Below are 12,655 nucleotides of genomic sequence, written 5' to 3'. Positions count from 1 at the left end.
TTTGGAAAGAAACGCGGCTAATTTTGGCTTCGTAGAGCGTTGTCACACACTACTTATGTGACGTTTGTCAGTCGTTGTACAGGTGAAATAGAGTACGGATGCATTTAGATAAAATATATAAGACTAGCAATTCAATGGTGCGTGTGAAGTTCCCAATCCGCACTGGGCCCGCGTGGGAACTATAGCCCAAGCCCTCTTGTTCTCAGCGAAGGCCTGTGCCCAGCAGTGGGACGTATATAGACTGGGATGATATAATACTAGCTGTTGCCCGCGACTCCGTCCGCGTATAAGTATGAAAAATAGTTTACATCTTATTCTCAGACCTACCGAATAAACAAAAAAATATATATTGGTCAAGCTACGATTGTGAAAACTAGTTGTTATATGTATGTATGTAGTATGGACAAGGACTAAAAAAGTTTATTTAAATACAAATTGACAGCTGATACAGAGATTTAAGATTTGGCACATATTTATATTCCTTGGGAGCCTTAAGAGTGGCAGTTTAAGTGGCTGTCTCAAAGGGATATTTTGGAAATTCTCGCGAGAAAGAGATTTAAATGGCCAAGAGTGTATCGGACACGCCATCGGACAGTTTAGGAGGCTGCTATTTACTCTTAAACTACTTACTAATAATTCTCAAGCAATCTTAGTTGTAAAGGAATGGGATTTTAGGGGGGGTTCTCGATTTTAATGAAAATTTGCAATTTAAAGTTGAATATTTCGCAAACAGATCATTAGTAGGTACACACGTAGCGTGGAGATTGGGCGGCAGTGTGCAAAGATGCTTGCGAGGAAATAATATTTGTGAGTCGTTGTTTGTTCCCAATTTTAATGTGCTGATTATATAGTTCAAGTTTAGTTGTAGTTTAATTAGAAACTAGGTAATTTCATTTGCATGGTGCATCATCATCACTAACAGCCTGAAGGAAGACCTTCACTGTTAAGCAAAGGCCTCCCCCTTAGTTAGCGATTTGTATTCACCAGTTGCCCGCAACTCTCGTGATGGCATCAGTCCACCTAGTGGGCTTCACTAACACCTCGCCTTTCGGTTCGTGGTCGCCACTCGAGAACCTTTCACCACCAATGATTAGTTGTCATGTCATCATGTCAAGATGTTCGGTTGTCTGTTGCAAGATTTATTGGAGTCATATGTTTCGTCAATAAATAAATAATATAAAATAGTTAACCTGAACAAAAGAGTATTTTGCAAATTCTGCAACTTACCAGCACTGATATAATTCGTAGTTTCTTCAGGTGGGTGGCTTAATATCAGACCAGAATGTCCAACGATATCCCTTAGACTTAGTTGAGCTCTGTAAGTATATTTTATAAATCGATCACTAACTTACCTATTTCAGTAGACGGATTAAGTATTATTTGTAGGCATATAATATGGAACCAGCTGGGATATCTTTACTTACACGAGGAAGTTTTTCCCTTACATATAACGTACCCTAAGTTTTTATAGGAATACGTTTTACATATAAAACATTAAATGTCTGATGTACACACAAGTACTTAGTCAAGTTTTTCCTCATCGGAATACTACCTCTATGTAGATACTTGTGTTAGCAAAAATAATTAAAACCTTCTTAATAAAAGGCCTTGGTAAAATCTGTACTTTACCTACCAAGACCCATTATTTTAAGCAACCACACGTGGTCATTTGAAAGGGTCTGAAACACACCTGCACCTATGGCATTCTTGGCGCAGCTATAGCCGAACTTATCGCCATGCTCTGACGCAACCCAAACAGGATCCACCTCCTAACAAAAAAGTTCCACGGCCACTATTTCGAAACTCGTGCGCATCTAAATAGAGAAAGGCATCTATGTGCTTGTACATCATTTGTAGAGCCGCTAGTCGCAACCCACGGGGTATGGGGTGAATGCCCTTAACGTCCTCCGTCCTCCTCGCGTGTAGCTCCCTCCTATTCTAGCACACGCAGAGTCCCTCTTCTTTCGACTTTGAAAAGAGGGCACGTATTTTGTGGTTAAGGCGCGTAATTCACACCATACGACAGTAGTGATCAGAGTTGATATTCGGTTGCGCAGGCGAGCCTGTGTACAGTTAAGGGTGTGTGCGCACGCGCATTACGTTTGTATTCAAATGAGGACAGTGCGTTCCGCGCCGGAGAGCACTATGATTGTACTTTTTTAGTGATCCGTAATCAGCTACAAGGAAATGAGCATCCTTGGGGGTGGTGCGCGATGCTCCTCTCTCTAGACGACCGGCTCGCCTTGCTCGCGTGCGTGCCATTACCTAACTATAATGTATGTATCCTCAAAACTTCAAAGCAATACCTAATACCTAAACATAACGTTTTATAAATTCGTAGATACCTACTTCATTGCATTTCTAGGGTAACCTCACTGTATTAGATCATCATCAGTCGGGATATAATAATACATTACGCATTATTTAGGTATTACGTAGTGCAGCATAACTAAGAGCCCATGAACACAGAAGGTGCCCTTAGTCAGGCCGGCATAAATCGAACAACGTAGAAATAACCAAAAAGTATGCAACACGCAACTCACATGCAGCGTTGTAATGCTGCAGTAGGTACTAATTCGAAATTAATATTTGCAATACATTAAACCATTTGTACACACCTCCATCAGCGGAGCGGTTAAAATTTAAGATAGGTACAACGTCGATATTACCTATCTACCTACCAGCGAGCTACCCATATTATTGACATCAGATAATACAATGGTAGAACTATGTATCTTTATTAAAGTTTACTATGTATGTTTTTAAAGGTAGCTACAGCTGTAAAATAATAATAATTATTATTATTATTTATAATGCACAGGCATCTTAAAGCTGATGCGTGCATATCATTGTTCACTTGAGTAATAGTCTTCAAAGTACTTATCAAGTCTGTTTTTATAAAAAAAAACACTGAAGGTGCACTGATCACTGTCTCGGGCAAACTGTTCCACTGTTTCACGATGCGGTTGCCCAGGAAATGGCGCCTGCTGGGGTTGCTTGTACTTAGAGTGCGTATCAGTTTCAGAGTGACCTCGCAGTCTCTCATTATTATTATTATTATTGATAATGCACAGGCAGCTTATAGCTGATGCGTGCATATCATTGTTCACTTGTGTAATTGTCTTCAAAGTACTTATCAAATCTGTTTTTAAAAGAATTCACTGAAGGTGCACTGATCACTGTCTCGGGCAAACTGTTCCACTGTTTCACGATGCGGTTGCCCAGGAAATGGCGCCTGGGGTTGCTTGTACTTAGAGTGCGTATCAGTTTCAGAGTGACCTCGCAGTCTCTCATTATTATTATTATTATTGATAATGCACAGGCAGCTTATAGCTGATGCGTGCATATCATTGTTCACTTGTGTAATTGTCTTCAAAGTACTTATCAAATCTGTTTTTAAAAGAATTCACTGAAGGTGCACTGATCACTGTCTCGGGCAAACTGTTCCACTGTTTCACGATGCGGTTGCCCAGGAAATGGCGCCTGGGTTTGCTTGTACTTAGAGTGCGTATCAGTTTCAGCGAGTGACCTCGCAGTCGCTCATTCATGCTCCGTGTAAATATGTCACTTAGTTCAGGGACATTATAGTGTCCGTCAGGTCAATATTTTTGTAGGTTTCGATCATATCGCCACGCTGCCTCCGCCTCTCCAAAGTGGTAAGTCCCAACTCTCTCAACCTGTCTTCATACTGCACGTCTTTCTATTATACAATTAGCCTGTGGGTGAACTACACGCAGAAACAGTACTTCGCCTTACTAGTCCAATATAATAATGCATTTAGCCAGCGCCAACAGCATCCTAGCAATGTTTGCCAGCAGGTTGGATGGAGTGTATCTCAACCACTGCAGTGCGCTCAGGCAGTAATGCATACTAACACTAGACGTAAGGCAACTCTACTAACTCTGACATGTAATTCCTTTATTTTGATTTTGATTTTGTTAATATGAAGCCTCGAGTTTAGAAATAAATATTATTATTATTATACTCCCTGTTACGCAGACATAGTACATTTTTTGTAGCTCTCCTTTGCACTCTTTCTAAAAGGGTAATGTCCTTTTTGTAGTATGGGTTGCAAATCTGGAAGACATACTCCAACAATGGTCTCACATAAGTCTTGTAGAGTTTAAGGAAGAGGTTCTTGTCCATATGTGATGGAAGGAATTTCGAATTACGTATAACAGGGAGTTGGCTCTCTTAGTAACACCTAATATATGTTCTTCCCATTTTATGTTTTCAGTAATGATTACACCCAGATCCTTTTGAGAAAAAACGTGATGTAAGGGTTTTGGACCAATACGTAGGTATACCTGGGATTATTGTTGCCAATATGAAGTACAGTGCACTTATCAGCATTCAATGTCAAAAACCACTTCTTCGTCCATTCCAGAATACGGTCCAGTAATTGCATTTAGAATCTAAATGCTGCAATTTTTTTTGTAGCTTTATCTAAATTTTAGATTGAAACTACATTAAGTACATCTTGATTATTTAGGTTGGTGTTTCTTTATATCAAAGTAGCAACAAGATCGAAAAACAAAATCGTACACCAAAGGGTAAATAAAGTATGAATCTATTTGAGTGGGACCAATAACATCTTTATTCAATGTAGTATACATTGGAAGGCTTTATTAATACATTCGCCGAAGTGCTTTACCGCAGCAGCGGTTCAGACTAATTGTATTTAAACGCGTTACTAGTCAATTAATAAGCAAGACCTTATCGGACTGAATTGTACGACTAAATTAGGTACTATGTAGTATTTATCCGACGACAAAGGAATGCCTATCCAATTTATTAAAAGTGTAAACAAACCGATTTCATCAAAATTCATGTATAAACACTCACTGGATCGAATCAATGACACATTTATCTATAATTCGTGTCTTTTAACTAGATGTCTAATCACTGTTTTCACCAAAATTCACTTGATTTCAATATTTATTTTTCATTTGAAAAACCTTCGTCAAAATCTGACGTTATTTCTTGTTGAAACATGTGTAAGTATAATCTGTAGTAGCATAGACTAGCGTAGAGATGGTGGAAAATTTGATATTTTAAAAATCGATTTATGCGCGGATGAGTAAGCGATTTTTATTTACTTTCCTTAAAATTAAAAAATAGTTATACTTTTATAATTCAATAAACAGTCTTTGGGTTGAAATTAAGTACTGTAAATAATAAAATAGACAAAAATACTTTGATCTATTCAATTTAAGTTTTTAAGGCTCTTATTACTAACAAAATGCTATGACCCTTTAATAGCATGAATTATTGTATTATTATTATAATAATTTAAGTTCTATGTTTTAACATCATTGAAGGTCTGTGGTCCGATAAATAGCGTCTTTGTTAACACTTTTCATAAATTGGATCGAAATACAATATAGGTAAGTATAAAGGTCGTTGTAAATTAAAAATGAAAGCCTGCCTACAATTTGAAAGAAAAGCACGTAAATATCACGTTAACTGTTTAAAAATTAAAATGAACTCAACAAGAGGAGTGAAGGAACAAGAACAAATCTTCTCGTGCGTCTAATGATGGCCGTGTTCGCCGTTCGCGTAATCGTGTGAACGAAGGAGATTGTAGTACGACGAATATGTTTGGAAGCAAAATCTCGAATAGAAAAAAATCGGCCAAAATGCGTGTCGGGTCACGAGAGCTGCGTGGTTCCGTGACGTACTAACTATGCGTCCAATATCCAATGTTGAATCTAGATCGACTATACTTCTTAACTTGTAAAGTAAAGACTACTTTACTGTTTTTTCACGTCTCCATAACTAACTATTTAATTGGGAGTTAGGGCATTTGAAAAAAATGAAAATTCACATTTTAAGATTCATATTTCAACCAGGTAACCATAGGTAAAGCACAAGCAGTAGTAAGCATGAATTACCTACCTATAGGTCAAATTAGAGGCGGTGTTTCATGTTATCTTGGTATCTTCTGCACGGTATCCAATCATTTGGCAAAAAATAGGTATTCATTTAAGAACAACGTTTCATTTCGTTGATCATTTCACAAACTTTTTATTTGACAAACCATCATAATATAACCAATATACATCATACACAATATTTGACAAAACATTATTACTTGGCAAACTATTATTGTTGTTTCTTTAAAAAAAAATATGGCTCTGTCCATCGGAGGACAATTTTGCCAGTGTCTAGTAGTTTTTGCCGTTGTACGGTAATAAAAATTCTAGAAAACGAAATATGAGAGGTAATGGTGGATGAACGATGACCGGCAAACTATTAATTTATTATTTTCGTCATTTGGCAAAACCACGTTTGTCAAATCAACGTTTGAAAAAAACGTTTAATGAAATGCATAATTTGGCACCCTAAGAAAAAACGAACTGCTGCCAGTACAGTAGGTTAGGTTAGGTTAGGTTAGAACGGCGACCCATAGAAAAACTAACTACTGTCGTGTACAATACAATACAATACAAATATTCTTTATTGATCACCAAAAGCAGTACAGAGACATAGTGTAGTTACTTTATAGTGTAGTTGAGTGGGTTAGGTTAGAACTGCAACCGTAAGGAGTGCGAAACGAGAACAAGCCATAAGAACCAAATCCTACCAATGTAAACATGTTATGTACCTAAATAGGTTTGTCAAATAATAATTTATAAATTGATGTTTTGTAAAATAAGTGTGCCCCTTATTTCGCATAAAATTTATTGTCCTAATATGAATTCGCATAACAGATTTGGCATAACATAATTGTGCATAACAGCGAACTTGCATAGTTATAAAGAAGCATACTTAACACTTTTTTAGCATAATAATGAATACGCACAATTGAAATATGCATAACATTATTAACTATAACTTTAACTGTTATAAAATATGTAAAAAAATTGCCGAATCTTTCGGCCATGCCGAAACTTACCTACATCATTGTATTGCCGGATCGCGTTCGCCTAACTTTGGATGCGCTTGCCAACATGTCTGAAAAAAATAATAGGGGTAAAAACATTTACATCTACCTACCATCTCAATATTTAGAACACCAATTAGGGTGTTGTAAATATAATATTAATGAAATAGTATGTGGTTTCTGTTAAAAGTAAATAATGTGACCTGTATTTTTGCCACTCGTGGAATAGGTGCTGGCGTCGCAGCGTGGGCGACTCTCGACCTTCACCGCCCGTGCCCGGCCCGTGCGTCGGCCGGCACTCGGCACGCTTCCTACTCTACTAGTACGGAACGGACACAGATTGCTAGTCTTCTTAAGGCTGATTCTCCGACAAAGGAGTTTTAAGCTGCGTTCCTAAGGATTAATAGTAAGTATTCATGCAAATGAAGATTGGTGAAATCATTCCTATGCTCTGTAATTCCCACTCGGACATGGGTTCGAATTCACGATCCTTTGATTAAGAGGCCATAGTTCAAACCAGTATACCATGGTCTTTTTTTTCAAGAAAAGAAGAAAAGATTATTTAATGGAGATAAGATTGAGATTATTTTAATAAGTTTTAATTAAATTCTGTTAAATAGTGGTGCTTGTGCAGTGTTTACATATAACGCGGACACCGTAAAACTGTGCCTCGGGCAGGAAACGTCGCTGTCGGCTGCGCTGCCACCTTCAGCAATAATAGACATGGCATGATACTTTTGTTAACTAAATGCAAAAAAATATTTCGAAACATTACTTTTAACATTTCAAACATGGTTTTTATTGATATTAATTATGGATGAAAAAGGGGCTCATTCCTAACCAGTTAATTTAAACTGAGTAAATTTCTTAAATTTTATTTCGTAATAATATTGCAACGTGACGATACGCTACTGTACCATATCTATCATTTAATAAAGGATGTAATTAACTAGCATCAGTGTAGAACCAGCTTCGTCTAGTTCATAGGTCTACCAGCACCAGCTCAATTATCACAAAGGCGCAGCGTCACCGCGGCCCTGCCCTTTCCTGCGAGGTCGCACCCGCCCGCGCCCGCGCCACCTATACCAATCAGCACGTCATGCCTCTATTAATGCCTAGCCTGCTTAAAATAATTAGATAAATAAGATTAGAAATATTTCATAAAACCGTTCAAGTTGAATTCATATAGAGAAAGAAAAGGAAATGCTCAGCATAAACAAGGTTACTTAGTTCTTTTTTTTGTGTATTTTCATAAGCCGTGGTGCTTTATCCACAGCCTGCGCAGCCGCTTCCAACGCCGGCTCAGCTATGGCCCGTGTGACAGTCCGTCCACGAGTAGGTACAGTACGCGCGACCAGATCGGCCCGTCGAGCGTTTTCTCTGTTCACTGCACGGTCGAGATGCTCGCAGCACAGTAGTAACCTTGCAACAAACGCGATGAACAGAGAAAAAACACTGAGCGCACCGCGGGTCGCGCGTACATAGGGTAGTCGTAGCCGTGCCGTGATGCAGCCGTAATGATGGACTGTCCGCGCTCTCGCCCACGCCACTGAGCTATCTCCTGCCGAACATTTAGCGGTACCGCCGTAGCTCAGCAATAAAATATTTCGTTTTATGTCTCCCTCGTGTACCAACAAGTTTGAGAGCCCGGCTTCGGTTGCGCAAGCGCCGGTGCATTCCGTGTTATACGGGGCAGTCCATTGGATTGCCATACACTTAGGTATGGCGTCGCTTGAACATTTGAATCGTTGGGCCGAGGAAATTCGACATTCCTACTAACTTGTATAAAAAAATTAGACTTGAGTCAATGACCCACTCCTTTTTGAAGTACTATTCAGTTATAAATAAGTAATTAGAGTAATAACTTCCTATTTAATAAGGGATAATTTTGCTCAGATGGATCCATTAATTAATACACATAGACATAATACTTTGATTGAACACTTAAGTAATACATTTTAACAGCGACGCTTAAAATGACGCTTATGACTTAATAAAATTCCTTATTTAGAACAGACAATTATTAAAGGTAGGTACAACTTAATTTTTATCAGCTCATTTTATACCTGTGAAGTAGTTAATGCGTGCTATGTAGCATTAGCAGTAGTTGAATATACATTAAAGCTCTTACTCTTACTCCCTTGAGGATTCTTATGTCTGCGTTGTTGCACTTGCACTGCGCACGGTTAGCAGTATAATAGGTAAGTACACAGTTGCTACAGCAAGCACAGCTGGTAAATGAAAACAAGTCAGAATTGAGCAATTTAAAAATGATTCCTTCTTCGTTGTACTAATACCGGTTATTCGTGTGAAAAAAATTAAATTGTAAAGCCGAAAAGGCAAAGTTACTTATAATTAATATAATATAAAAATAATAATAATAATAAATAATAATAATTTATTGGATAATAAACCACGCATGCACTTACAAATCTGAGATCTTAACTATAATAAGATCTAGTTGCAAGAATTATACATAACAATGAAAGTAAAGGCATTAGATGAAAAGGTTTGTTAAATACTTCAAGAAAAGATCCTCTGATCTTCATGCTAGGATAACCTGTTATGAAGATCAGCGGTTTGGTATTAGGACACTCATACATTAACAAAGTAACAATCAATGATACGCACGAATTACTAAACATAAATAAACCTACATATTTAAAAAAAATATCTTGTGTGAAAACTATTATTTACTTATTGTTGTCCTCTTCAGCATAGAGCACGTCTCCACACCCACTAACATACGCTATATAGCGCATACTTAAATATCAGTTGCTTTGCAATGCACACGGTTTCCTTATTGACATAAAGATTAACTTATTACCGCGACATAATATAAGCTATTGAATTGAGTGAAAGGAGATAGTGTTCTTTTTATTGGGGGTGATTATATCTGCGAAGTGCTTAGGTACTCGAGTAAGAAACTTTACTATCGAGTACAGTACAATTACTTACATATTCTGTGGTACAGTGACCGTGCGCAAGTTGTAGATTTTGATTAATATTAGATACTTATTTTGTGAAAACTAAATTAGTTTCCTTCACGGCTGTGTGTTAAGTAAACGAAAGATTAATGCTGAACATAGAGAACATGGGCGAATCAAAGTCGTTTTGGTTCTTTTATAGTTATTTAGAAACCAAAATGCGTGTGTTACCAGTTAATTTTGTCAGATATTGAGCGCGATTGAGTATTGGTTCCATAACAGAACATAACTTTTGAGGTTCCGTATGCTATAAAGGACCTACCTAGGTACGTCCCCTGCACGTAATCTGGAGATAATTTCTTTTTGTAAATCCATAGTTTGTGGTATCCACAGAAGTAATAATAAATCCTCTTTTTACTATTTCTGTGGTGGTATCCTTTAATAAGTTTAATAGGACATTGTAAGTTTGCTAAAACCGTTTCTCGGCCTTTGTATCCGTTTTCAACTAAGTAAGCCCTAAAGAAGCACGAAACAGATAGGCACAGAAGTCAATCTCATGTATGTACTAGTACTTCACTTTTCATACCTACGCTCGGCGGTCGCTCTAGGGTTGTCAACTATGGCTTATACACAAAAAAAACTATTACGGTAGTGGCACACGTCGTATCTAGTTGTTGGATTTATTATGTTGAGAATGAAACGGAAAGAAAGGAAATATAAATTACTTAATAATAACTAAAATATTAGAGTAAATTATAGAGTAGGTACTTGTCGATAAAAACTCAGTATTGAATATTTGCTACAACGAATCCAACACTGCACTGCACGTGGCCCTGTACGCACTTGGCCGATTTAATTTGTAAGTAGACACAAACAAACTTACTTTATGATTTTGTCAAAAGTTTATTGAAAATTAATAAATCTAGCTTAAATATTCACAATTTTTTTAAAAAAACGTAGTTATATACCGTATATTTTATATATCTAAAATGACTGACTGACTGATATATCAACGCACAGCCCAAACCGCTGAAGCTAAAGGCTTGAAATTTGGCATACATATACATTAAGTGGTGAGCTATTATAAATTTAAACATAGCTTAAAGCAGTTTTTGTTAAAGGAGTGCTAACTACAGTATAGACGAGTACATGCTTAGGTAAATTTATATTGGACTTTTGATGGATTTGTTTTTTGTTGTTTTAATTTATTGTTGTAATTTTTTTATTTTTAGAATTGATTAATGGTGATTATAGGTGTACCATTGAATGGTTGTTTTTTTATTTTTATTATTTATTATTTTATATTGAGGTATTCTGTTCATACACAATGTAAATTGTTTTTGAATAATTAAACTGAAACTGAAACTGAAACCTTAAGTGACATAGAGATACACTAAGAAGGTATTTTTTGAAATTCCCACGAGATAGGGAATAAATGGGATTTACATTTTCACTTTCAAATGGCTCTATTTACGTAACTATAATTATAAGAGACTTCAAATTTGGCATGCAAGTAGGTAATACTAACAGCTAAAAACCATTATCAGGATTTTTCTGAATTCCCACGGGATAGGGAATAAATGGGATTTAAATTTTCGCTTCAAAGCGCACCTCAGATATTTATAGCATGCAGGTAGGTAATACTAACAGGTAAAAACTGTTTCAAGATTTCCCAAAATTCCCACGGGCTAAAACGTTTTTAAGATGATTTTACGTATAAACTAACTGAATCATAAAACGCACAAGCTAAACTAATTAACCTAAGGACTGTAAGATTTATCATACTTATGTAAATCTGGTGACAATACAATAATCTGGCAGTGACATCCAGGTAGTCCGGCCATGATCGTCTCCGCACGAACGAACTCCTCAAAAGTTAATGGCACACACTAGAAACTTTGCAAGATTATTCAATTTATTTCCATGACAATTCATATTAATAGACACCATCTGATGCTAAAGCCAAAAAAAGCTCGTCTGCCCACGAGAACTCCTCATAGGTTGATAGCTCTGATACGGAATTTTACAGTCATGTACGTTCAGTTTTGATGATACACATGACTTAATGAAAGACTGAAATGGCTATAAAGATAAAAAAAATTAAAACAGAGTAATAGCTTTCTATAGTATTTCCTAATTCTTATCTCGTGGGAATTATCTAATAACTATCGTGTACGAAGTGTCGGTCAAAAGAAACACTAGGTACCTCAATGCTCCTGAATATGTGAAACAGCTGGAGTTCAAAGTTGGTATGAATTACGATTATGTAAGTAGGTTGATTTTTTAATTCGAAAATTTGCACCATCTGTCTGAAACATCTGCCTCTATTTGTATTTCCATATAGGTAATCCTCCGAAAAATCAATCAAAACCCGGAAAAAAGATTCGTAGAAATTAAATCTATGTTACCCCAAATTTAACGCGAGCGAAGCCGCGGGCAAAAGCTAGTAATAGTATAAAATAGTCTTTGAAAATTTTAAAAATTCTTAGATATTATTGACTCAGTTTTTTGGCCACAGCTTTACAATTTTAGTTTTATCTAATCAAATCTACGTACTTTCTTAGAATATTGGCCTCAATATACCCTAGTGTCTTGTCATTTTCCATTTGTAACAGCAAAAAGTTGAGAACGGTGGAGCAACGGGCGGAGCAACGACTGCGACTACCGCCGAAGCAGCGGCTGCGGCCACCGATGAGAAAGGAGCCCGCGTGAGGCATCGCTGCGCTCCGCTGCGACCCTGGTAGCGCCGGCCGGGGGGCGGTGAGAAGGCCTCGTACACCGGTGCCACTATAATGACACATTGTTGCTGGCAGACGCGGGAACCGTTCGAGATATTGACAAC

At 37.2% G+C, this 12,655-nt stretch overlaps 1 protein-coding gene across 1 annotated transcript in view; it reads right to left on the bottom strand.

Annotated features, from left to right (window-relative positions):
• LOC141429439 (uncharacterized) overlaps window positions 1–7,376 on the bottom strand; it is an 85,108-nt gene extending 77,732 nt beyond the window's left edge. Inside the window, exons 1-2 of the mRNA XM_074089747.1 lie at window positions 7,090–7,376; window positions 6,899–6,957 (exon numbers count right to left, since the gene is read on the bottom strand). The gene's annotated coding sequence lies outside the window, so the exon portion shown is untranslated. The remainder of the gene's footprint in view (window positions 1–6,898; window positions 6,958–7,089) is intronic.
• Window positions 7,377–12,655: the final 5,279 nt, after the last annotated feature.

The sequence above is a fragment of the Choristoneura fumiferana genome, chromosome Z (assembly GCF_025370935.1).
Source record: "Choristoneura fumiferana chromosome Z, NRCan_CFum_1, whole genome shotgun sequence".
Lineage (NCBI taxonomy): Eukaryota > Metazoa > Arthropoda > Insecta > Lepidoptera > Tortricidae > Choristoneura > Choristoneura fumiferana.
This window is presented reverse-complemented; position numbering and strand designations above follow the sequence as displayed.